Here is a 26,291-nt window from a genome sequence, read left to right on the forward strand (position 1 = left end):
GGCTTCATAAAAGGTCGCAGATCCTCCAATAACGTTAGGAGGCTGCTTGACGTAATTCAAACATGCCAACAGCAGTCAATACAGGGATTGGTGATTTCTTTAGATGCAGAGAAGGCATTTGACTGAGTTGAGTGGCTGTACCTTTTCTATACTCTAGACCGGTTTGGTCTGGGCGAAGTTTTCGTAAGATGGGTAAAGGTTCTTGACAGTGTACCTCTCGCTGCGGTCATTACCAACGGGGTTCGATCAAGCAATTTTAATATTTCTAGGGGCAGCCGGTAGGGCTATACCTTTTCACCATTACTTTTTACGTTGGTGATTGAACCGTTGGCAGAGGCCATTAGTGGGGATCTCAATATATCAGCTCCAGAAGTGGGGTCAAAATTACATAAGATCTCACTGTATGCAGATGATGTTCTAATTTTCTTGACAGGTCCAGCAGTCTCAGTGCCTTGCCTGATGCAATGCATTCACGCGTTTGGCGCTTTTTCAGGGTATAAGATTAATTTTGCTAAATCAGAGGCTATGGCTATGGGTGGTCTTACGAAAGAATTGGCTCTTGAGAGTGACTATAGATTCCCATTTAGGCGGTCACAGGGGGGTTTTGTGTATTTGGGCATATTCATTACTCCAGTTCTGGATTGGCTGTTCAAAGCCAATTTTACTCAATTATTTGAAAAAATTAAACAAGATCTCCAAAGATGGGAGGCACTTCCAGTCTCATGGTTAGGTCGGATAGTGCTTAAGATGAATATTCACCCTCGTTTGCTACATCCTATACGGATGCGCCCCCTGATTTTCAATAAACAAACAAACACTCAGGAGACTGAACGGTTGGTTCAGCTCCTTTATCTGGCACCGTAAACGGCCCCTCATTAAATTAGCCAAACTGCAGTTGCCTCACAGATTGGGGGGAGTAGACCTTCCGGACATTAAAAATTACCAATTAAGCTCACTTTTGCCCTACGTAAGTGATTGGGTTTATGGGGACCCTCTTTCAATATGGCTAGATATCGAAGTCTCCCACGCAAGGTGCCCCCTTACCAGTTTGCTGTTTTTGGACAAGGTGAGGACAGTTAAGGAATATTGCCATAACCCAATAGTCATCAATACTGTTAAAGCATGGAGGGCAATTCAGCAGTGGGAAGGTAATATTGTTAAGGAGCATATTCCCCTGGATTTTCTCACAAATATGGTATACACCACAAAACTGAGAATTTTTAAAAGACATGGCAACCCTTTTTGAAATACCTGGACACAGATTTATCTGCCACACTAACAAGGGCTTTTATATAGCCGCAACGATTGTGTTTCATGAGTCCAATATCCAGGGAGGAGGAACTGTGAATGTATGAGTGTTTTGTTTGGCTGGGCTGAGTTATTACTATTTATTTGTTTGTTGTTAGGTATTTATTTAGTTAGTTAAATAGCTAGTTTAGGTTTTTTTTAATTTTATACTTCTCTATATATGTTTATACATTCGTATAGGAGGGTGGGTTGGGGATTTTTTTTATTATTTGGGTTTAGTTTTGTAATATTTTTGTACTGTTTTGAATTGCATTGTTTTGTATTTGTTGTAATATTTAAAAATCTATTTTTTCTTAATAAAATATATTATATAAAAAAATGACTGGTGAAGCTAAACCTTGACGCCAATAAAGTCAAACAAAGGTTCCTACATAAACAGTAGCCCGCCAGAAAAATTGCTCTAGTGATTTTGCTACATAAACAAAAGAATTACATTTATGTAGCACCTTTCACAGCCACCAAAGTATCTCATCGTCAAAGGGGCTCACGAGAGCAATTTGCCAGCCAATTGGTGCACTGCAAATTCTGACTAACAGCAACTTGAAAATAACCAAATGCAAGCCTTTCCAGTGATGCTCACTTCCAATGGAAGAATAAATTAAAGGTGCACCCCACAGTGCAGTTCGGAGGAGAGCTCCAGGATTTTGACACAGCAGCAGGCATCTTCCCTTATCCTGGCAGGTATCCAGAGATCAAATGAAAGATAAACAAATGAGAAATATCTGCTACTGACTCACACTCAGTCAAAAAAAAATGGATTTTCTATCGTTCTCCAAAGTCTAAAAGCCTTATTGCTCAGGGGGTGACTGGCAACAGTATGGATACAGCGAGGCAGGAGCACTTGCTGATCTGACTTGAGACTGAACGTCCTACTGATAATCTTTATCAATGTTAATGCAGTTCCATGTCATCTGAAGCGGTCTGTTGCCTTTACATGGAGCATTTGTACAGCTGTCAGTTTCCACTGGGCTGCTTTACTTAACACAAAGAGAGTAATGGAAGGAAATGCAATTAATATAAAAGGTTCTCTTGACGTTGATTGTTGAGATGTCAGGAAGCGTAGTGACTCCTGAGGGATGATCACTTTACTCCAAAAGCAGGAGGTAATTACAGAGCATCCCATAATGAAAATGTCGGCCAATAAGATAACAAAAGACAATCAGTTACATCAATACCTTATTATTAAGGTCCTTTTAGTGATTGATGTATTCATTGAATGCAAATGAACTGCTTGCCTGAAAGCTTATTTAATGTCTATTTAGCACTGGGTAAAACTATTAAGTGAAGAGATGAACCCTTGTTTTTTAGGCCTTATTTGCTGTGAGTCAGTGTCTCAGAATATGACATGTAAGATTGAGCTCAGGAAAAGTTTCTACACTCAAAGAACTGCGAAATCTTTGGAATTCTCAAACCTGAGGGATTGTGGAGGCTCTCATTGAGTCTATTCAAGGCAGAGGTGGTGAGGTTTTGGAAAATGGAGTAAATGTAACCCCACATTTACTACAAATTCCTAGTCACTACAGATAATATAATGTCCAATCCATCTAACCTACACATCTATGAAGGAAACTGGAGCAATTAGAGTCATAGAGATATACAGCATGGAAACAGTCCCTTCAGTCCAACTTGTCTATGCCAACCAGATATCCTAATCTAATCTAGTCACATTTGCCAGCACTTGCCCCATATCCCTCTAAACACTTCCTATTCATATACCCATCCAGATGCCTTTTAAATTCTGCAAGTGTACCAGTCTCCATCACTTCCTCTGGCAGCTCATTCTATACACGTACCACCCTCTGCGTGAAAAAGCTGCCCATTAGGTCCCTTTTATATCTTTCCCCTCTCACCCTAAACCTATGCGTTCAAACTACAGACCATCCCCCACCCCAGGGAAAAGACTTTTTTCTATTTACCCTATCCATGACCCTCATGATTTTATAATTAGATAACATCACCCCTCATCTCCCCATAGCTCAAATCTTCCATCTCAGGCAACATCCTTGTAAATCTTTTCTGAACCCTTTCAAGTTTCACAACACCCTTCCACGAGGAAGGAGATCAGAATTGCACACAATATTCCAAAAGTGGCTTAATCAACATTCTGTACAGCAGCAACATGACCACCCGACTCCTATACTCAATGCAATGATCAATAAAGGAAAGCATACCAAACGCCTTCTTCACTATCCTATCTATCTGTGACTCTACTTTAAAGGAGCTATGAACCTACACTCCAAGGTCTCTTTGTTCAGCAACAGTCCCTAGGACCTTAGCATTACATGTATAAATCCTGCTAAGATTTGCTTTTCCAAAATGCAGCACCTCACATTTATCTGAATTAAACTCCATCTGCCATTCCTCAGCCCATTGGCCCATCTGAACAAGGTCTCGTGGTAATCTGAGGTAACCTTCTTCGTTGTCCACTATACCTCCAATTTTGGTGTCATCTGCCAACTTACTAACTATACCTACTATGTTCACATCCAAATTGTTTATATAAATGATGAAAAGTAGTGGACCCAGAACCGATCCTTGTAGCACTCCACTAGTCACAGGCCTCCAGTCTGAAAAGCAACCCTCCACTACCATCTTCTGTCTTCTACCTTTGAGCCAGTTCTGAATCCAAAAGTCTAGTTTTCCCTTTATTCCATGAAATCTAACCTTGCTAACCAGTCTCCCATGGGGAATCTTGTCGAACACCTTACTGAAGTCCATGTAGATCATGTCCACCGCTCTGCCCTCACCAATCCTCTTTGTTACTTTTTCTAAAAACTCTACCAAATTCTTGAGACATGATTTCCTATGCACAAAGCCATGCTGACTATCCCTAATCGGTCCACGCCTTTCCAAACACACGTAAATCCTGTCCCTTAGGATTCCCTCTAACAACTTGTCCACCACTGATGTCAGGCTCACCGATCTGTAGTTCCCTTGCTTTTCCTTACCACGTTTCTTAAACAGTGGCACCACGTTAGCCAACCTCCAGTCTTCCAGCACCTCACCTGTGACTATCAATGATACAAACATCTCACCAAGGGACCCAGCAATCACTTCCCTACTTGGAGGAAATTGATACAGAAACAGGGGGAACATGTTAACTCCACACAGACAGTCACCCAAGGCTGGAATCAAATCCATGTCCCTGGCAACAATGTAAACTAGTGACTTACCATGCCACCCACTTGTTTCAATTCTGAATTCAAAGTAAGTAACAACGACACCAAGACCATGACATCTGGGTGCATCTTTAACATAGCAATACATTGTTAGATACATTAAAAGAGATTACAAAATCTTAAAGCAAAAGGAGGCAGACTGTTCACAAAGGTGAGGAATGGTAAGGGCAAAGGTGTTGGTGAAAACAATACCTTTGAAAGATTATAGTGTCACACTTAAATCCTCATGAACTCACAAACATTGCTGTTCTGTAAACCCCTAGAAGGGAGGACATTTCATTCCATGGCCCAACTTATAGCAGCTAGAGCTGAAGAAGTTCCAAAAATGATCTGAAATTTCGCTTAGTTCAGATTTTGGACTAACTATAAGGTTGACGGTATAGTTTTACCGTGTCAGGGGATAAAGACAATAGGGCCGTTGACACCAGTAACATGGTGGCTCTGTAATGGAGTCATATTTTTAATTATATCCATTGCAAAATTTAACTCAGAATGGAAGAGTGAGGGAAAATGTCTAATTTTTCAGTGATTCTGTCATAGGATATGAACCTGATTGGAAAAGGCAACATTTGTTGCTCGCCCCCACTTGCCCTTAAACTAACTGACATATGAGGCTTTTTCAGAGTTATGAGTCCATAAGGCCATTAGAAATAGAAATAGGAGTAGGCCATTCATCCCCTTGAGCCTACTCTACCATTTAGTAGATGATCCAATACTCCCTTTTCCTCAGAACACTTGATTCCCCAACTAATCAAGAATCTATCTCAGCTTTGAATATACACAGAACTCAACCCCCACAGCTCTCTGTGGCAAGGAGTTCAAATGATGCCCAATTCTCTGAGAGACACATGCAGGCCAGATTGGGTAAGGATGGCAGATTTATTTCCCGAAAGGACATACTTGAATCAGATGGGTTTTTATAACAATTGCTCATTGTCACTATTATTGAGGCCAGCTTTGTTTTTGCTAATTTATTCATTGAACGTAAATTCCACCAGCTCCTCTGTTAGGATTTGGACCCCTGTTCCCAGAGTATTTGAGTTGTCCTCCAGTGGGCTAGCAGTCTAATGAGACATGCCATGCTCCAATGAAACCTAGACCACTCTGTTTTTTTCTCCACCACAAATAGATTTTTACTTTGAGCGTGGAACAAAAGACATTTCCAGACTCACGGAAAAGCTTCAAAGCTGCAACCTCGGACCTGTTGCCATGGCAATATATTAGTCACAGTTTGTGTATACTGTGCTTTGTTCTGTTAAATCCCTATTTTATTGAATTTCTTTTGTAGTCACCAAGTTAGATGAAGAGAATATTACAATCTTGCCTGCTCTGTTGGGTACTGGAATAAGGTGGGTGAGGTATGGTAAATCATGGTACGAACCTCAGGAAGGACCCCAACTCAGGTTGGACATACGACTGGAGCTTTCATCCTGTGATTAACTACTGCCCACCCCCATTCTCCCTCTATTGGTTGTCCAGCTAGCCTATCACCTTGTTTGGTTGTTTGGAACATGAGTAGACTCTTCTATATCAGATGTGCCCACAATATGACTACATTCCACACCTGAACTCCTAAGTCTTGGTGGTCCATAAGTCATTGCATTAGAGGAGTTCTCTTGGATTCCTCAAAAAGAGTGAAAGCCTCCAATGATAACCTTTAATCAAACTATCCTTTCCCCACCCCCATTTGACATTTTTTTATATTTGAAATACACAAAATGATCAAAAGAATGAACAATAATATGTTATTAAATGTCTCTGTGACTTTTCTCTGGGATTGTAAGTGCGACAGTCTCAGGGATTGATCTTCAATTCCTGAAGATTCCAGCTCAATTCTGGGGGATTAACCTGAGACCTATGTGCCCAAATAACACATTGTGCAGTGTGTGTCAATGTCATCAACAGAGGCTAGCTAAGACAACCTAATAGATAAATGAAAGAAAAAAAGTCCGATGGATCAGGCTGACCTGGAAAAAAACTACTTAAATATAAGATAGCATCATTTCCCTATTTTAGGCTAAGGGAGCTTCAGAGCAGGTGTCCTGTTATGGCTCAGAATGGCCTTTCTCATGCTATCCTTTACTCTTCTCCTCATTCAAAATGCAACTGGCTACTTGAGCATCCTAATCGTGGGGTCAAATGAGAGAACAGGTGTAATTCCCCGTACTGCTGGAATTGTCCAGCGTACAAGCTACAGGTTCCCTATTCAAAGCCCAGTTATACATCACCTCAGCTGCTGTAAAGCCAGGAACTACCTCACACACTATCTTCTGAGGAAACCAAATGTCTCTGAAAGGGAAGCTGACCCTCTGCTCTCTAGCCTGGTGTCAAGAAGAGGCCTATCCTTTACCATCAGTAGAGGTCAAGGCACCAAATAGATCCAGCCAGAGATAGATAGCTGCCTGGGTCAGTGATGTCCCTGGTTCAGATGAAATGCACAGCAGAGTGCAGGATAAAGGTCGATGATCTTCTGCAGACTGCAAGAGTAATTGACACTATCTACTGTCTGCCAGCTCATACTCTCGTCAATCCTGTTGCTGCACAGAAGCCTGTGGGCCAGCAACATCACTATTGGTGCTGCAACTCCACTCAATGACTATCAACCACTTCGTTCTCCACTATTAATAACCCGTGCCTCTGGCTAAAGAGTTGTTTAATCTACAGAGACTGGCAGCCTCCGAGTAAGCGCAAAGTGAGTGATTGCTAAGAAATTAAGTTAAAGCCATAAGATGCATCCTGATTGGATGCAAGAGATGCCTATGCGTCCCGATATACAAAGTAACCTGGCTAGACCATACAAGTTAAAGGTATCTCAGGGCTCCAAGGTGAAACCCTAAAGGGCTGAACTAGATTCGGAGTTGGATCAGGCTCAGCTCTGATGCTGTTGTGAGACTGCAGCTTTCCAGTGCTGACTTCCCTGGATGAAATATAGAGGAGGATGTTGTCCATAGAACATTTGAGGACATGCTGGAGAAGGGATGTTGAAATAGAAACCTGGGAGAAACAAGAGGTGAACTATATCTGCCAGGTCAACCTCTCTGACTTTCACATCAGGGACTGTCACTGTCTTATGAACTGGGAGAGGATGAGAATATGCAACTGCATATCATGCCAGTTTGGCTGTTGATGAGATATAAATGTAAAGAGATGAGATAGTCACCACTTAACAGCAAGATTCTCATCTCATTGCTGAAACTTTAAGGGGAAAATTGGAATTTTTTTTCTCAATGTCAAGAATCTGATTTTTTTCATTCTGGCTGTATTTTCCCACGTTTCTCCCCATTGCTCTTATCCTCCAAGGGTTGGGAAAATCCAACCAATGAGGCATTACAGGACTGAAGGAGGACACTTGGCCCATTGAATACCTGAGTGTAGTGCTGGAAAAGCACAACAGGTCAGGTAGCATCTGATGAGCAGGAAAATTGGAGTTTCGGGCAAAGGCCCTTCATCAGAAATTTTGCCCGAAATGTTGATTTTCCTGCTCCTTGGATGCTGTCTGACCTGCTGTGCTTTTCCAGCACCACACTCTTCGACTCTAATCTCCAGCATCTACAGTCCTCACTTTCACCATTGAATTCCTGTCAACTCCCTTTAAAGCAGTCCAATATGTCCCATTCACCCCCTCCATCTCCAAAGCCCTCTTTGCTTCTCTCACATGCACCTCCTTTTGACGACTTTGATTTTCTTCAATTCCATCAAGTCATTATCATGTGGAGTATATGAAAGTTCTTCCTCACAAGTCTCCTATGGCTACTGTCAAAATTCTTAAATCGATGTCCCTTCAGTCTGTGTGCCATCAGCTAATTGGAATAACTTTTCTGTGTCTACCTTATTTAACTCTATTCAACCCTTAATCAAATCTCTCCTCAATCTCCTTTATATAAGTTCATCATGATCTTGTTCTTTTACTCTCTGTCCCTACTAATAAGGTTTAGAATACTGTGTGCTTTGTTAACTGCTCTTTCAACCTCTCCTGCATATTGTGCACCTATTTTCTCATTTTTAGACGGTAATAATGATGGCCAACTTCTTCCACTTGCAAGTACAAAATAACACATGAAAATTAATGCATGCATCTTAAATTTCCATGCATTTTGTAAATTAAATATCATAAGCAAATTATTAATACAAGCCCCAGAAACAAAACTGCAGACCTTTTCATGTGATAAACATTAATACTACAAAAGAACACATTTGTTCAAAATATTCTAATATATGGTTTTACAGTCATCACAATAGTTTTCTTCTGGGACACTTGTATCCATATTAATTAAACAAAATTGGCAGTAAAATAAATATGTTTATAAAACTGCACCATTCAGTTTCCCACTTATGATGACTTGAGCCATCACACAGGGACTTTTCTGATTGTGTGACATCATGCAGGTGGTGGCAGTGACAGATTTGACCTCTTCTCTCCTACAGCCTCGGTTGTGCAATCGTGCATTGATGGCTTGCACCTTGAAATATCCCATTGGCCTCCAGAAAATTGCTCATAGACCACTTTGAGAACCATTGGATCATAACAGTTACTACATTTCGAGTTCACTCTCAGTAAAGCATTTTGGGCCATCCTGAGATCACAAAAGGTACTTTATCAATGCAAATCTTTGCACAAGTTAAAATTAGAATGTGCTGAACTTGTGCGGAGAAGTGCTGTTGGTCACGTGTTTTGCGTGCAGTACAGGCAGATCATGACATACAAAGTGTATTGGGTTATGAAACAGAGCAAGGATTACAATGTTACAGAGAAAGTGTGCAAAGACCTACATCAGCATTAAATTTAAAATTTGAGAGGTCCACTCAGAAGTCTAATAACGAAAGAAGCTGTTCTTGAATCTATTCGTAATGCGACACTGGGAAATGCAGATGGAGTCAATGGATGGACGGCTGGTTTGCGTGATGGACTGGGTTGTGTTCACAACTCTCTGTAGTTTCTTGGGAAAAGTTGCCACACCATGCTTTGATGCATCCAGACATTATGTGGTGCTTTCTGTGGTGCCTCCATACAAATTGGCAAGACTTCTTGTGGACATGCCAAATTTCCTTAGCTTCCAGAGGAAGTAGAGATGTTGATGTGTTTTCCTCCATCTCGAGCATCTCCTGTTCATGTATGAAATCTGACATCTCTGTCAAAATTATCCCTATACATAAATGGGACATTGTTCCTGTTAGAATGCATTCATCAATAATAGGGTTTGCCAGAGCAAATATTCCCCTCTAATGACATTGACTTTAATTGCACTGCTATCACATCTTGCATTGTTGGCATGCTTGGTCTTTAATTAAGATTTTAACAAGCTAAGTGATCTATTTTGACACACCTGTCAGCTACCTCAGACAGTGTCTTCTGTTTTCTTGAAAACATGGTTGGCTGTACCTTGCTGAATGAAGAAAGGATGCTGATATTTGTTCTGAGATTAATATCTCAACATGATTCAACAGTATGGTTGCAGATAATGAACTGCACTGCAGTTAGTAAATTAAAGGGTTAGATGCAGTTCACTGCAGAACTGATGATTATTGCCAGACAAGACAATTAGATTACTTGGGATAATTAATAGATCTCCAAATGTTTCCCGAGCTGCTAGGCTGAGACGATAAAGGTCAAGTGTGAATGGGCATATTTTTTTCATTTGGGAGCTGCCTCTGTTATCTTGTCTTATTTTTAAAGCCCTCTATTTTGAGGACACTTTTCTATTCATAATACTGAAATAACAAGAGCAAAGGACAAAGGGAGAGATGAGAAGAAAATTGTTTCTCTGCAGTGAGCTGTTGTGATCTGGAATTTGCTGTCTGAAAGGATAGAGGAATGAGATACAACAGCAACATTTGAAAGGGGGATTTGATAAATACTTCAAAAGGGGAAAAAAAATAAGAATTTTCAAATCCATGAGGAAAGAGCACAGAGGTGGGATTAATTTATTAATTCTTTTGAAGAGATGGCACAGGCAGAATGGATTGAATGGCATACATCTCTCTGTCTAGGAAGTCACAGGACTAGTGAACTGGAGATTCAGGCTAGTGCCTTGTTGGACTTGGGTTCAAATCCCACTACAGTAGTTAGTGGAATTTAAATTGAATTAATTAAATAAATAAATAATTGGAATTGAATCTCATGAATGTGGCATTGACTTTTGTAACAAACTACCTTCTGGGAAAGATATCCTTGCTTCTCTGGTTTAAATAAGAGTCCAGATCCACAGCAATGTGGCTGCCATTCAGGGGTGATCAAGGATTAGCAACAGAGCTGACCTTTCGACTGATGGTTATAATCCTTGAACAACAATTCTATAATATTGCAAATATTATTGTGTTTTTGAGCAATTAAATAAGTTATCTTAAAATTTTAATACAGGATAAACTGCTGCCAATTGGGTTGTTTTGTTTCGGTTATGTTTCACACAGGCTTGATTTGTAGCACTTCTGTCCTTATAACTGCAAGTTACCAAAAACTGAAAGACTTAGATTTACATAAGTGCACTCTGTGTGCTGCAGTGTCAGCCTGGACTTTGGTGCTCAGTATGTACATTAACACACAGCTTTGTGAATCAATAGGGTGAGTACAACCAACTGAGCCCCAAGCACCAATTACCTTTGAAACACTGGAGCAAAGTTCACCATTTGAGGGATTGAACACACAATCACAGCAGGGAGAAGAACATCACATTAACCATCTGAGCTCCAAGTTTTTCAAGAATTTGGTTATCTTTTTTTTGTAGTCCATTCTCTCATGTATTTGGGAATGAGTACAATTCTGATTTTGCAATTAACTCACATGTGAAATTATACACTGGTGTGTAAAACAGAAAGGAAGGGTATTATTTAAAATAGATTGGGAAATGTGGATGTACAAAGGGATCTGGGTGTCCTTGTACACCAGTCAATGCAAGTCGACAGGCAGGTGAGCAATTAGGAAAGTATATGTTAGCCTGCATTGCAAGAGGATTGAGTTCAGCAGCAGGATGTCTTTCTGAAGTTACACATAACCTTGGTGAGATCACACCAGGAGTACTGTGTACAGTTTTGGTCTCTCGACTTTCTATTCTGGGAGTGCAGCAGAGGTTCACTAGGCTGATACTGGGGATGGTAGGATCGTCCTATAAGGAGAGATTGGTTCAACTGGATCTGTATTCACTAGAGTTTAGAAGGACAAAGGGGAATCTAATTGAAGTGTATACATTGTAATACAGCTGGACAGACTAGATAAAGGAAGATGTTTTCACTGGTTGGGAATTCTCAAAACAAGTGACATAGTCTCAGGAGACAGGGATAGACCATTTAGGACTGAGGTAAGAAAATATTTCATCGCTCAAAGAGTTGTGGAATTCTTCACCACAGAGGCCTGTGGAGGTTAAGTCACTAAGTATATTCATAGACCCATAGAGATGTATAGCACAGAGACAGAATCTTCAGTCCAACTTGTCTGTGCTGACCAGATATTCTAAATTAATCTAGCCCCATTTGCCAGCATTTGGCCCATATCACTCTAGACCCTTCCCATTCATATACCCAGCCAGATGCCTTTTAAATGTTGTAGTTGCACCAGCATCCACCAATTCCTCTAGCAGTTCATTTCATACATGCACCACACCCTGCATGGAAAGATTGCCCCTTAGGTCCTTTCAAATCTTTCCCCTCTCATCTTAAACCTATGTCCCCTATTTGTGGACTTCCCTAGCCTGGGGAAAATACCTTGTCTATTTACCCTATCCATGCCCCTCATGGTTTTATAAACCTCTATAAGGTCACCCCTCAGCCTCTGACGCTCCAGGAAAAATAGCTGCAGCCTATTCAGCCTCTCCCTGTAGCTCAAACCATTCTACCCTGGCAACATCCTAGTAAGTCTTTTCCGAACCCTTTCAGATTTCACAACATCTTTCTTGTATCAGGGAGATCAGAATTGTATGTAGTTTTCCAAAAGTGGCCTAACCAATGTCCTGTACAGCTGCAACATAATCTCCCAACTCCTGTACTCAGTAAGGTAAAAACAATGACTGCAGATGCTGGAAACCAGATTCTGGAGTAGAGTGGTGCTGGAAAAGTACAGCAGTTCAGGCAGCATCTGAGGAACAGGAAAATCGACGTTTCGGGCAAAAGCCCTCGAAATGTTGATTTTCCTGCTCCTCGGATGCTGCCTGAAACTGCTGTGCTTTTCCAGCACCACTCTAATCCAGATCCTGTACTCAACAGACTGACTAATAAAGACAAGTGTACCAAACACTGTCTTCACTATCCCATGACTCCACCTTCAAGGAACTATGAACCTGCACCCAAGATCTCTTTGTTCGGCAACAGTCCCCAGCACCTTACCATTACTTGTGTAAGCTTTACCCTGATTTGCCTTTCCAAAAGGCAGCATCTCACATTTATCTAAATCTGTTACTCCTCGACCCATTTGACCATCTGGTCAAAGTCCTATTACACTCTGAGATAACCTTCTTCGCCTTCTGCTGCATCACCAAATTTGGTTTCATCTGCAAACTTACTAACCATTCCTCTTGTATACATAAAACAAAAGAGTTTTTTGTTAAGATTTTAAGGGATGGGGAATACAGCTTGAAGATAGAGGAACAGCCTAGGTCAGATCGAATGGAGGAGCAGGTTTGAAGGGCAGAATGGCCTCCCCCATTCCTAGTTTCTATGTTTCGGTGGCACTAGTCCAAAGAAGGGCAGCAGATTCCTCCCCCTATGCTGGTCAAACAGCTGATGTGCTCAACATTGGATTACAGGGACAGTATCTCACTGCTTTTTGTGGGAGTTTGTACTTTTATGCAAATTAGCTACCTTGTTTCCTATATTACAACACTGAATACACTTAAAGAAGGTTGTTCATTGGCTGCAAGGCATTTGGGATATTCTCATTTGTGAAATAAGTCACAAAACTATTAGCTTCTTTCATTTTGACAAATCATCAGTGTGGTGATTGTAACAAGGTCAGCCAGATGCACCTTCTACAATATGAGTTCCATCGTTAGGGCGGTTAAGCTGATCCAATCAGGGAGCCTTGGCTGACGGATATAAATAGGAGAATCTCCTTGGAGAAGGAGCACGCGGTGTCGACCAATCCCCTGGAGTTGTTCAGGGAGAGGTGGGCGCCGCAGGGAGTGGAGTGCATCATTTCTCCCTCCAATTCTATTTTGATTTAATCCCTCCCCTCCCCTTCACTGTTTTGAACACACAGCACTGCCCTTTGATGTGAAGGACAGTGTTTGTCACTGGCCACCCGGGTGTTTTCCTATCTTCCTGGTGGTTGAAATTGAATAAAGATTTGTGCACTTTGTGTCTTTCACTGTGTCTCACACCTGCACACACACACCATGGGTGCTGGGGATAAAATAAGCACTACCGCACTTAGGTGGTAGTGTGGGGGTTAAATTTAAAAAATAAATAAATAAATAAATTGTTCTGGAGGGCTCTCTACGCGGGAGTCCTCCCCCTTTCTCTCGAAAAAAAAAATAAAAAAAAGAAAAAAAAATAAAAAGAAAGAAGAGAAGAAAAAAAAATAAAAAAAAACAAAAAAAAAGTAAGAATAAAATAAAATAAATAATAAATAGGAGAATCTCCTTGGAGAAGGAGCACGCGGTGTCGACCAATACCCTGGAGTTGTTCAGGGAGAGGTGGGCGCCGCAGGGAGTGGAGTGCATCATTTCTCCCTCCAATTCTATTTTGATTTAGTCCCTCCCCTCCCCTTCACTGTTTTGATCACACAGCACTGCCCTTTGATGTGAAGGACAGTGTTTGTCACTGGCCACCCGGGTGTTTTCCTATCTTCCTGGTGGTGGAAATTGAATAAAGATTCATGCACTTTGTGTCTTCCACTGTGTCTCACACCTGCGCGCACACACCATGGGTGCTGGGGATAAAATAAGCACTACCGCAGTTAGGTGGTAGTGTGGGGGTTAAAAAAAAAGAGAGAGAAAGAGAAAAAAAATATAAATAGGGATTCACACAGCACTGCCCTTTGATGTAAAGGGCAGTGTTTGTCACTGGCCACCCGGGTGTTTGCCTATTGTAAAAAAAAAAGAAAAAAAAATAAAAAAAAATAAATAGGAGAATCAGACATCCTATTGACTCTGAGAGCTGGCTCTGAGGGAGCCAGAGCAGTGCCAAGTACTGTGCACGTGTAAATAAAAGGCAACTTGGTGACAGGATACCGGTCTCTGTGGAGTTACTTCAGTGGCAACAAGTCAAATAAAATGCTCCTGAAGAAATTTGCACGCAGCAGTCATCTGTGAGTTTGGATAAACATCTAGGCATCATTCCATTATTTGGGAAGCTTGACTCGTTCAATCCTATTGTTGAAGACTGGGCCCAATATGTAGGTAAAAACAATGACTGCAGATGCTGGAAAACAGATTCTGGACTAGAGTGGTGCTGGAAAAGCACAGCAGTCCAGGCAGCTCGGGCCCAGTATGTGGAAAGAATACAATATGTTTTCCAGGTAAATGTCAGCAGGGTTGATGAAAAGCAACAAGTAATTCTCCTGGCAGCTTGTGGACCCGCAGCTTTTTCAGTTATTAGGAGCGTAACATTTCATGAGGCACGAGATATGAAAACCTTTCAAGAGTTGAAGGATTTAATAAAGGAATATTGCGACCACAAACCTCTTCTAATTCTGAGGTGCTACAGGTTTTACTCAGCAGTTCAAGAACCAAGGGAATTCATGTCAGGATTTTTGATGAGGTTAAGATAACTGGATGAGGCATTTGACTTTGGTTTAACCTTTAATGAGTTGCTGAGAGATTGTTTGGTATGTGGGATTCATGATGTAACCATGCAAAAGCTCCTAGTCACTGAAGCCCAACTCGACTTCAAACAGGTGCGACAACTGTCTTTGACATTAGAAAATGCAGCAAGTGGAGCATATGAGTTACAGGGTAGATCGATGGAAGTGAACACCCTTGCCAGGCTGATTGAGCTTGGGGGAACATCACTTGAGTGAAGGCAATTTCATAGCCTCACTGAAGACATATTCTGATCAGAGGGACTCTGTGGTCAGCCCACAGCAAACCTCAAAACAAAGCCAAGCTTCGGTCAAATGGTTAACATTTTCTTAGGATCCAGGCTAGCAAGCCATTGTAGTTGCTGTCAATATGCGGACTCAAGGCAGCAAAAGAGCCCCACTAAGCCTGAATAGCGTGGAGAAGGCTGTTATCCTGGAGAGTGCATACACTGGAAAGTTCAACTATATCTGGCTTGGAACTGCTAAATTGCTGATCAATATCCAAATCAGAACCAATCAAAATACACAGTCTGGTTAAATGGTCGCCAGGTTCTAATGGAGGTTGATACTAGCATGGCTGTAGAACCAGTCTTTAACAAAATTTGCTCTGGACTCCAACCCTTAAGTTCCCATAAGACCTTGGCTAGACTGAGAGCCTGTATTGGGGAGCCTTTACAGATTAAAGGTACAACTTTGGTTCAGTTCTCGTATGAGAAGCAGCTGGTTCAGTTACCACTGATTGTAGTAAAAGACGCGGGCCCATGCCTAATGGGGCGAAATTAGTTGAACAAAGTTCACCTACATTGGCTCAGCATTTTTTGACTTCACCTGAGTGAAGTCCTAATTAAATACCCACAAGGTTTTCAGGAATGTCTAGGGATTATCAAAGGAGCCAAGGCTACCTTGCATATTGACTAGGAAGCAGTTCCATGATTCTGCAAGGCCTGGCCAGTAGCATTTGCTCTATGTGTGAAAGTAGAGAGAGAAATCAGGAGGCTGGAAAGCAAAGGAATCATCAAATCAGAATGGTTGGCAGAATGGGCAGCACCGGTCGTACCGATTGTGAAGCCCGGCGGTCGATTAGTCTTTGTGGGGATTTTTAAAAAAATGGTGAACCACTGCTCACAGCTGGATAAATACTCACTCCCTTGTCTGGAGGACTAATACGCTAAGCTGGTTGGAGGTGGGGGGGGGGGGGTGGGTGGATGGAGGTGTGGTGCTGTCCTCATGAAGCCATGTGTACCTGCAATTACGGTTAATGAGGATTCCCAGAAATTTGCTACAATTGATGCCCATAAGGGTTTGTACCAATACATGAGACTGCAATTTGAGATATCATCAATCTGTGCCATTTTTCAGTGGACGATGAAGAATATTTTACAAGGTCTATCCCAGGTCATCATTTACCTGTTTGACATGCTAATAACAGGGAAGACCAATAAGGAGTACTTAGAGAAGTTGGGCATAGTCCTTAGATGTTTTGCCATGGTGGGCATATACCTCGAAGGGAGGAAATGTGTGATCCATGCACCCTGAGTAAGCCTCTTGTGCTACAGAGTTGACAAGCCTGGGTTGTACCCATTGGAAGATAAAGTGAAGGCTATCAAAGGTGCCCCGGCTCCCATGTCTATGTGGGAGCTTAGGTCTTTCCCTGGATTAGAGAATTATTCCAGAAAATTCGACAATAACCTAGCCTCCAACCTGGCACTTTTACATCTGCTATTGAAAAAGGGTCAGCCTTGGAAATGGTCTTGTAGCGAAAATATCGCCTCCAGAGAAGTGAAGAAGCAGCTATCATTGTCTAAGGTGTTAGCACTCAATGATCCCAAATGAGAGCTGGTGCTGACAAGCGATGCCCCCCCATATGGTATCGGGGTGGTGTTGGCTCACAGATGGTGCAATAGCGTATGCTTCCTAGACTTTGGCTGATGCACAGTGTAAATACGCCCAGAGAGAGAAGGAAGGTTTGACAGTCTTATTTGGTGTGAGAATGTTCCACCAATACCTGTATGGATGTAAATACAAACCCCTGCTAAAGAAGACAAGGCTATGCTGCCCATAACTTCAGGTTGAACTCAGCAGTGGCTTTATTTGGAGTGTGTACAATTATAAGTTGGAAGACTCTTCAGGAGGCCATGTGGCTAATGCAGGTGCCTTGAGCCGCCTCTCATTGGTGGATACACCACTGGTGGTGCTGCCACTGGAAGAATCCATTCTGCTTTTAAACTTGCCGTACACATTTCCGGTCACCACAGACAATATCACACTATGGACACCAAAGGATCCAGTCCTGGCAAAGCTCAAACAGCTGGTGGTGATGGGGGGAAACAAAAAGGTCAACCAGAATTGAAACCTTTCTTCACTGGCAAGACCCGGTCATGGTAGAAGGCGGCATTTTATTACGGGGAGCCAGACTGTCTCAAACAAATATCACTGCCAGATACTGGCTTAACCCCTCCAGGATTATCCAGGAGTTTCCAAATGGAGATGTTGGTGTGAGGTTTCAATGGCCAGGTCGCCAGGATGGATGCAAACATAGCCACGTCGGTGGGGCAGTACCCAGACGGCTAACAACGACAAATATTACAGTCAGCAGCTCCTCCCGCTCCCTACCCCTCATTAGTGGGAATGGCCAGATAAATCCCGAACTCAGTTACATGTCAGCTATGCCACTCATTTCATGGGCTCAAAGTTCTTAGTCATTGTGGATGTGCCCTCAAACTGGTTGCATGTGCATTGAGTATATTTGTCAAACAGGGATATGATGATTGAAAAGCTGTGAGTGTCTTTTGCATCACACCAACTCCCAGAGGCATTAGTCACAGATATCGTTTGTCACAGGGCCATCATTTACCAGATATAGGGAGAGGTTGAATAGGCTGGGGCTGTTTTCCCTGAAATGTTGGATGCTGAGGGTCACCTTATAGAGGTTTATAAAATCATGAAGGGATGTATAGCATAAGGAGACAAAGTATTTTCCCTGGGGGTTGGGGAGTCCAGAACTAGAGGGCATTGGTTTAGGGTGAGAGGGGAAAAAGATAAAAGAGACCTAAAGGGCATCTTTTTCACACAGAGGGTGGTGTGTGTACGGAATGAGCTGCCAGAGGAAATGGTGGAGGCTGGTACAATTGCAACATTTAAAAGGCATCTGGATGGGTATATGAATAAGAAGAGTTTGGAGGGATATGGGTTGGGTGCTGGCAAGTGGGACTAGATTGAGATGGCATATCTGATTGGCATAGACAAGTTGGATTGAAGGATCTCTTTCCGTGCTGTACATCTCAATGACTCTATGGTGCCGAAACCATGGAAATGGCCCCACACGGATAAGAGATGTGATTGAAGCAAGGTCAGGTCCCTTGACGTACAAAATTTGTGTAGGTGAGGTGGTCATGAACAAACATGTGGACCATGTAAAGGCTGCAAACTCGCAAATGGGGCAGGAGCAAAACATTCCTGCCCCCGCAGAACAGTTGGAAATGCTGTTGGAACCTGGTTTCTCCCTCTCCGTCTAACACTGAAGAAACTTCAGAGTCTGAGATGCACACAGTGAATATTGCAGCCTCAACACCTTTACCACCTGAAGAAGAGGATGGATTTCTTCCGAAACTCTCCGGTGGGCTATGGCCTGGTACATGCCGTCTGTATCCGAGGCTGAGTCAGAGGAATGGGACATAGTGTGGAAATGCCCCAGGAGAGGCCACAAGAAAAGGAATAGGGTTACATCCCGAGACTTAGAGGGGGGACGGATGTAATGATTGTAACAATGTGAGCCAGGTGGACCTCACAGAACATGAGTTCCCTGATTGAGGTTGTAAACCTGGTCCAATCAGTGAGCCCTGGCTGACAGATATAAACTGGAGTGTCAGTGGTTCTGTTTACTTTAGAGGTGGCTCTGAGGAAACCAGATCAGTGTCATGTACTGTAAATGTGTAAATAAAAGGTGACTTGTCTCTGGAGTTATTTCAGTCAGAAAGTAATATTTGGAGTCAGCAGTAAAAGGATCCTTGTTTTGCCCCACCCGTTCAGGTGAAACTGATACAATAGCCAGAATTTCTCACATTCCATTAGTAAATGTATCTAATGAATGAGATGTACTGTTGATAGTAATTGTACCACAAATGAGTGCCAAACCACCTTTCCCCAAAATATACTTTAGTCAATTAAAGTAATTCATTAAATTAATTAAAGTACATTACAAAAAATGATTTGAAGATTACAGAAAGCACAGTAAAATTCAATATGTCTGTCTACAAGTTCCATTTTTAGGTGACTAAATGTAATTGTGATGTTCTTAATATTTTCAGTATAGTGTCCATGTCTTGAGACCAAAACATTTTAAATTAAGAATCACAAGAAATACAACAGAAATAAACTTTTTTTTCCATGCATTATATTTCACTCTATAATGTCTCAATACAAATTCAATACTCTTGCTTTTCATGGTGAATAGTCTTGGTTAGGCAGACCAAGGAGCTTGAAAGTCCCCAGTTCCTTGGTGCACAATGTCCAAAAGATAGCAATCTTGCTTCAAATGAGTGCCAAACAGATGCTTTACAAAACTTTTGACTTTGGATTAGAGTGGTGCTGGAAAAGCACAGCAGATCAGGCAGCATCTGAGGAGCAGGAAAATCGACGTTTCGGGCAAAAGTCCTTCATCAGGAATGAAAGCAGGGAATCTCCGGGAAAGCACAGCAAGACAGGCAGCATCCGAGGAGCAGGAAAATTGAAGTTTTGGGCAAAAGCACTTCATCAGGAATGAAGGCAGGTGGAGAGATAAACCACCCTGGAGGCTCCCTGCCTTCATTCCTGCTGAAGGGCTTTTGCCCAAAACGTTGATTTTCCTGCTCCTCGATTGCTGCCTGACCTGCAGTGCTTTTCCAGCACCACTCTTATCTAGACTCTGATTTCCAGCATCTGCAATCCTTACTTTTGCCTAAAACTTTTGACTTTGAACATCGAGATCCCTTATTCACTAAAGCCACCTTAAAATGAACAGAATTGAGGACAATGGAGTTAAAGTCATTGATCGACTCTACGATCCAGCAAAAGCAGCATGCACTTTACATTCCTTTTTAGCAGCAAAAGCAATCACAAGCCTTAGTCCTTGGATGGCACTGCTGCAATCTTTCCTGCTGCTCTCATGCGCATTGCTGGCTTGCATTTAACATGTGAGAACCATGTGGAAATAGCAGTGTTCAGAATGTACGTCACAATATCAGTCTCTAATGTCATTCAGATGTTAAAGGCTAGGGAGAAAGCTTGAGGAGATCGTATTTTTAGATTTCACTGGGAGAAGATAAATTGACACTGTTAGTGCTGATGCTGGGGCCTGAATACAAAGCTGGAAACCTGACACAATGGATTTGCTGCTATATTCATGGTACATGTCAGTGCTATTAGTATAACAATAGAGCTGCATTCTAATTTGGAGGTTGTCAGAATGCAGAGATAGTACAGCATTAAGGGGTAAACAAAGATATACACGGATCATCATTTCCTGTGAATCACATTTCAATAAAGCCTCATGTCATACTATTTAATGCCGTGCACTGGTGCTTGACAGCAAATAAAAAGGAAAATCTTGCATTTCTATAGTGCCTTCCACAGGCTCCCTCCGTCCTTAGGTTTTTACAACCAAAGAATATTGTCTAAAGGACTGTTATGTTGAAATGTTGAGAACGTAACAGTCAAAATGCAATCAGTAAGACCCCACAACCAGCAATAACTTGAGTGGTCAGATTCTGTTATAGTGATGTTGGCTGCAAATTAAATATTGGAGAGGACAGATGTCTGAGGCAGGCTCTTTACGCAGAGAGTGGTCAGGGCGTGGAATGCCCTACCTGCTAATGTAGTCAACTCAGCCAAATTAGGGAGATTTAAACAATCCTTAGACAAGCACATGGGTGATTTTGGGATAGTGTAGGGGGACAAGCTAAGAATAGTTCACAGGTCAGTTCAACAGGAGGGCCTGTTCTGCACTGTATTGTTCAGCGTTCTATGACACTAGTAGGAACACCCTGGTCTTGTTCAATCAGACCTATATGGTGGTCCTTTCTATCTATGCAAGAGGGTCAACTGAGCCTCATGGTGTGAGAGGCAGCGCTGCCAACAGTGCAGCACTCTTCAGTGATACATTAGATTTCATGCTCAATTCTCCGGAACTGAACTCACCAGGCTGAGAAGAAAGGGTGCTACCTACTGACCCACAGTTTGCACTCTATTGCTATACTTCATATGGCTATGCTTACAATGACCTGGTAAAGGGGAGTTCTGTTCACAGTCCTGGGATCAATATTTATCCCTCAACCAATACGGATAGCAGATCGACACCAACACAATCTAACTACGTCAGAGCATTCTGTGTGCAAATTGGCTGCTACCTCTCCTAAATTACAACAGCAACTACACCTGAAAGTGCAAAGTTATCGCAGTAAACATGCTTTGAAACACCTGGAGGATGGGAAGGGTACTGTCTGAATGCACACTTCTCTTTCAACCATTGTAAAGATAAGAGAGATAACATTCGGGACAGAGATGAGGAGAAATCATTTCATTCAGAGGATTGTGAACATTCAGAATTCTCGACCACAGTGGGCTGTGGAAGTTCAGTCTTTGGGTGTGTTTAAAGTAGGTTAGATTAGATTACTTACAGTGTGGAAACAGGCCCTTCGGCCCAACAAGTCCACACCGACCCTCCGAAGAGCAACCCACCCAGACCCATTCCTCTACATTTACCTTTTCACCTAACACTACAGGCAATTTAGCATGGCCAATTCATCTAATCTGCACATTTTTGGACTGTGGGAGGAAAACGGAGCACCCGGAGGAAACCCACGCAGACACGGGGAGAATGTGCAAACTCCACACAGACAGTTGTCCGAGGTGGGGATTGAACCCAGGTCTCTGGCGCTGTGAGGCAACAGTGCTAACCACTGTGCCACCATGCTGGCTACAGTGATAGACGTTGATAGATTTCCAATCACTAACGGCATACAGGATATTAGAGATAGTGCGGTTAAATTACATTGAATCATAGAACCCTTTCAGTGTGGAAGCAGGCTATTTAGTGCATAGAGTCTAGATTATTCCTGATGAAGGGCTTTTGCCTGAAAGGTTGATCTTCCTGCTCCTTGGATGCTGCGCTTTTCCAGCACCACTCTAATCTTGACTCTGATCTCCAGCATCTGCAATCCTCACTTTTGCCTATTCAGCCCATTGCGTCCACACCAACTCTCTGAAGAGCATCACACCCAATCCCTGTAACTCCATATTTCCCATGCTTAACCCACCCAACCTGCACATCCCTGGACACTACTGGCAATTTAGTATGGCCAATCCATCTCACTTGCATTTCTATGGACTGTGGAAGGAAACCAAACCACCCAGAGGAAACCATTGCAGACATGGGAGAATGTGCAAACACCCCAAAGATAGTAACCCAAGGCTGGGATTGAACCCAAGTCCTTGGCATTGTGAGGTAGCAATGCTAACCACTGAGCCACTGAGCCACCAGAGTTGATCAGCAGTGATCAAATGAAATGGCTAGCTCTTCAACAGGCTGAATGACCTATTCCCAATCCTATGTTCCTGAACTGTTTCGTATTGGTCAAAAAGTACTGACAGAACTGACAGAAAACCATGCTGACATGGTCCGAAAGTATGTATTGTGTGTTTTGGAAGGACATTGCATGTAAAATAAAACTCTTGGTATTTCTGACAAGTTAGCATTCCTGGTGCAGAGTTTTATGTGTTGAGAGCTCATGGGGGAGAGATTCTCATCTACAATGTGGGTGGAAAGTGTAGTGGAGCGGGGAGATAGGATCAAGCAGCCAAGAACTCAGAGCATGGGCCGCATCAGAAGGTATAAAAGGTCAGAATAAGAGTAAACTGAATGACTGAAATATCAGCTACTGAAAGCTTGGGGTCATGTTTGTGAATGGAGGTGAGCTGTACATGATCTATGTTTGGCATTGCATTGTAGAGACCACATTGTGAGCAACAAAAAAGATGGCATTCTTCCCTTTATCAGAGATGATGGACACACAGCTAACAAGCCATTGTGAGAGGTTCCTCCATTTGATGCACCTATTGCCAATGGCTGTGAGGCTTATCATTGCTGAGAACACAGGTCTTCTTAAACCATTGGCTCGATCCTGAAGACCACCTCAGTCCGAACTCATGTAGGTTCCCTAAATCAGCCAAAGCTGTGGCTACTTTCCTTCAGCATTTACCAAGATCTGCACCAAGTGACTGAATACGCATACTAAATTGTAACAAGTACAAATAAATTGCTGTTTTACCAAGATAGAATGACTGGGGTCTTACACAGCGAGAAAAATACAGTAGTGAGAAATGAGAGCGATGTAATGGGACAGTGTACTGCACTGGGAGTGAAAGCTGGAATTTGGAACTCACTTCGCTACAGTGGGCATTACAAATGGACAACTTTCTGATATGAGAGACAAGATCACCCAGCACTCAACAATGGATTTGGAGCTCTGAGGAGTAAGAGAGGCTCCCAGTAACTCTGTGATCCTGCTGATTATCCCCTTACCCAAGCTGCTTCTTCAGGCTACTCTTTATCAGTTAGGGAGCCACATTCAATTTCCTGTTCAGGAGAGATGGTTGGCATTGTCAGCTCATGCTGCAGATGTAGATGAGGTCAGAAGTCCAATCCCTGCTGATCTCTGGGTTCCTCCATTCAGGTGTGTGCTGTCTCCACAGGATCTCAGAATCTGCCCTCAGAGGGGGGTTTAGGCACCAAAGCCCATCAGATCTGCCCACTGAATTGAATCTTGCGTACAGGGAGCCGATCTCCAGACCAAAACAGAAAATGCTGCAGAAACTCAGCAGGTCTGGCAGCATCTGTGCAGAGAGAACACTGGCAACATTTCAAGGCCAATGTGACTCTTCTACAGAGTTCTGTAGATTCTGAAGATGAGTCATAATGGACTTGAAACATTCACTGTATTTAACAATAGTTAACAGGCTAATGCTATTGGTTCTTAAATAATATTGTGAGCATTTTGGGTCCTATATCTAAGGAGTGATTTGCTGGTATTGGAGGGGGTCCAGGCAAGGTTTACAAGAATGATGTAGGTTTCCTAAATCACTCTCTTGCTCTTAAACAAAATAGAGTCATGGGACTTTTACATGCATCTGTAAGAACAGACAGGGATTCACTTTAATGTTTCATCAAAAATACAGTTTAACTCCAGGAGTGCAGCACACTCTCTACACTGAAATAAAAGCAAAATACTGCAGATACTGGAAATCTTTAGACATTTGTACTCTAGTCTCTGCAGAGGGAGTTGAACGTTTAAGGGAGTAGTTGAGGAGTCTGGGTCTGTAGACGATGGAGTTTAGAGGGATGCTGGGGGGCGGGATCTAATTGAAATTGTACAAAATACCGAGAGGCTTGGATAGACTGGATGTGGACAAGATATTTCCACTAATAGGAGAGACTACGACCCAACGGCGGAGTCTCAAAGTGAAGGGGAAACCCTTTCGAACTGAGGTGAGGAGGAATCTCTTCACCCAGAGCGTGATTAATCTGTGGAACTCATTGCCGCAAAAGGTTGTGGAGGCCAAGTCATTGAGTGCATTTAAGACAGACAGAGATAGGTTCTTGATTAGTAAGGGGATGAAAGGGTAACTGGAGAAGGAAGAAGAATGGGGCTGAGGAACATATCAGCCATGATCAAATGGCAGAGAAGACCCGAATAGCTTGTTTCTTTTCCGACAGTCTAAGAAGGAAGCACACCATGACCTTCTCAGAGTGACCAGTTGGCATTAAATGCCAGCTTGCCAGTAATATCCACACCCTGAGAGGGATTAATTCAAACAAGAACAATGTCAAAAACATTAGTTTAGCAATTTCAGCTACCTGGAAGCATGCAAAGAAACCTGCTGCGCTGTTCCAGCAACACATTTTCAGCTCTGATCTCCAGCATCTGCAGACCTCACTTTCTCCTCCAGCATGCAAAGAAACTCTTGCAAATATCTTGCACCTTTCATGGGCTTTTTTTGCCCATCTAGTGTATCAGTTCCTGTCGTAGAGCAGGCAAGCTGACAGCTGCCTGCACACAGCAAGCTCCCACAGTGTGATGGTGGTTGAGGGAGAACTCTCTTGCTCTAAAAAAAATAGAGTCATGGGACTTTTACACACACCTGTAAGAACAGACAGGGTTTTAGTTTAATGTTTCATAAAAAAAAACAGTACCTCAGGAGTGCAGCACACTCTCTACACTGAAATAAAAGCAAAATACTGTGGATACTGAAAATCTTTAGACATTTGTACTCTAGTCTCGGCAGTGGGAGTTGAACGTATAATCTTCTGGGTGAAAGAAATATGTGCAGTTAATGCACAACAAAGTGCAACAAGGAGCCTCTCCAACATTGTACTCACTTCTAATTCAATTAATTATTATTCTGGTTAAGATATGATTGCATTGGGCTGGCTTCACTGCAGAACCTACCAAGGGTAGCTATAGGACACAGTAGGGTAAAGTACAATATAAATATAAATAGTAAGAGTTTAGTGTCAGAGAAGAATGAAGAAATCCTTCAACCCCTTGAATCTGTTTTGTCAGTCATTTAGATTGCAGTTGCTCTGTGTCTTTATTCTACCTTTGCTTTCACAGCCCATTATATTATTACTGAACAAAAATGTATAGTAGAACAGCAAAATACTATAGATGCTGGAAATCTGAAATCAAGTCAAAGAGTGCCGGAAGCTCTAAGCATCTGTGGTGAGAGAAAAAAGGAATATTGCTAAGGATTGATGTTCTGTTGAATAGTCAAAAGACTTGAACAATTAATTGTGTTTTTCTCTGGCCACAGATGCTGATAAAAATTGACAGATTGTCAGTTGGAAACTTTCAGTTGCTTAAGTTAACTTAATTTCCGATTTCCAGCATCTATAGTATTTTGCTTTTCCATCATACATTTTTCCTGAATGTCTGACAGTCTCTTCCCCAAAGAGCAATGGAGGCTGTGTTATGGAATATACTAAGACTGAGTTAGACAGACTTTTGAATGATAAGAGTTAAGGTTTATAGAGAAAAGGTGGGAGG

General features: G+C 42.2%; 1 long non-coding RNA gene across 2 annotated transcripts in view; it reads right to left on the reverse strand.

Moving 5' to 3' along the window:
• LOC122559824 (uncharacterized) overlaps positions 1-26,291 on the reverse strand; it is a 219,217-nt gene that overhangs the window by 20,156 nt on the left and 172,770 nt on the right. Inside the window, exon 5 of one of the 2 annotated variants that reach the window (XR_015760380.1) lies at positions 8,027-9,631. The exons of the other annotated variant lie outside the window; for it this stretch is intronic. This is a non-coding gene — a long non-coding RNA (uncharacterized LOC122559824). Of the gene's footprint in view, positions 1-8,026; positions 9,632-26,291 lie in introns of those variants that run through there. 2 annotated transcript variants of the gene reach the window in all.

The sequence above is a fragment of the Chiloscyllium plagiosum genome, unplaced genomic scaffold (genome assembly GCF_037043375.1).
Source record: "Chiloscyllium plagiosum isolate Xiang-an unplaced genomic scaffold, Cpla_swu_hap1 HiC_scaffold_19, whole genome shotgun sequence".
Taxonomy (NCBI): Eukaryota; Metazoa; Chordata; class Chondrichthyes; order Orectolobiformes; family Hemiscylliidae; genus Chiloscyllium; species Chiloscyllium plagiosum.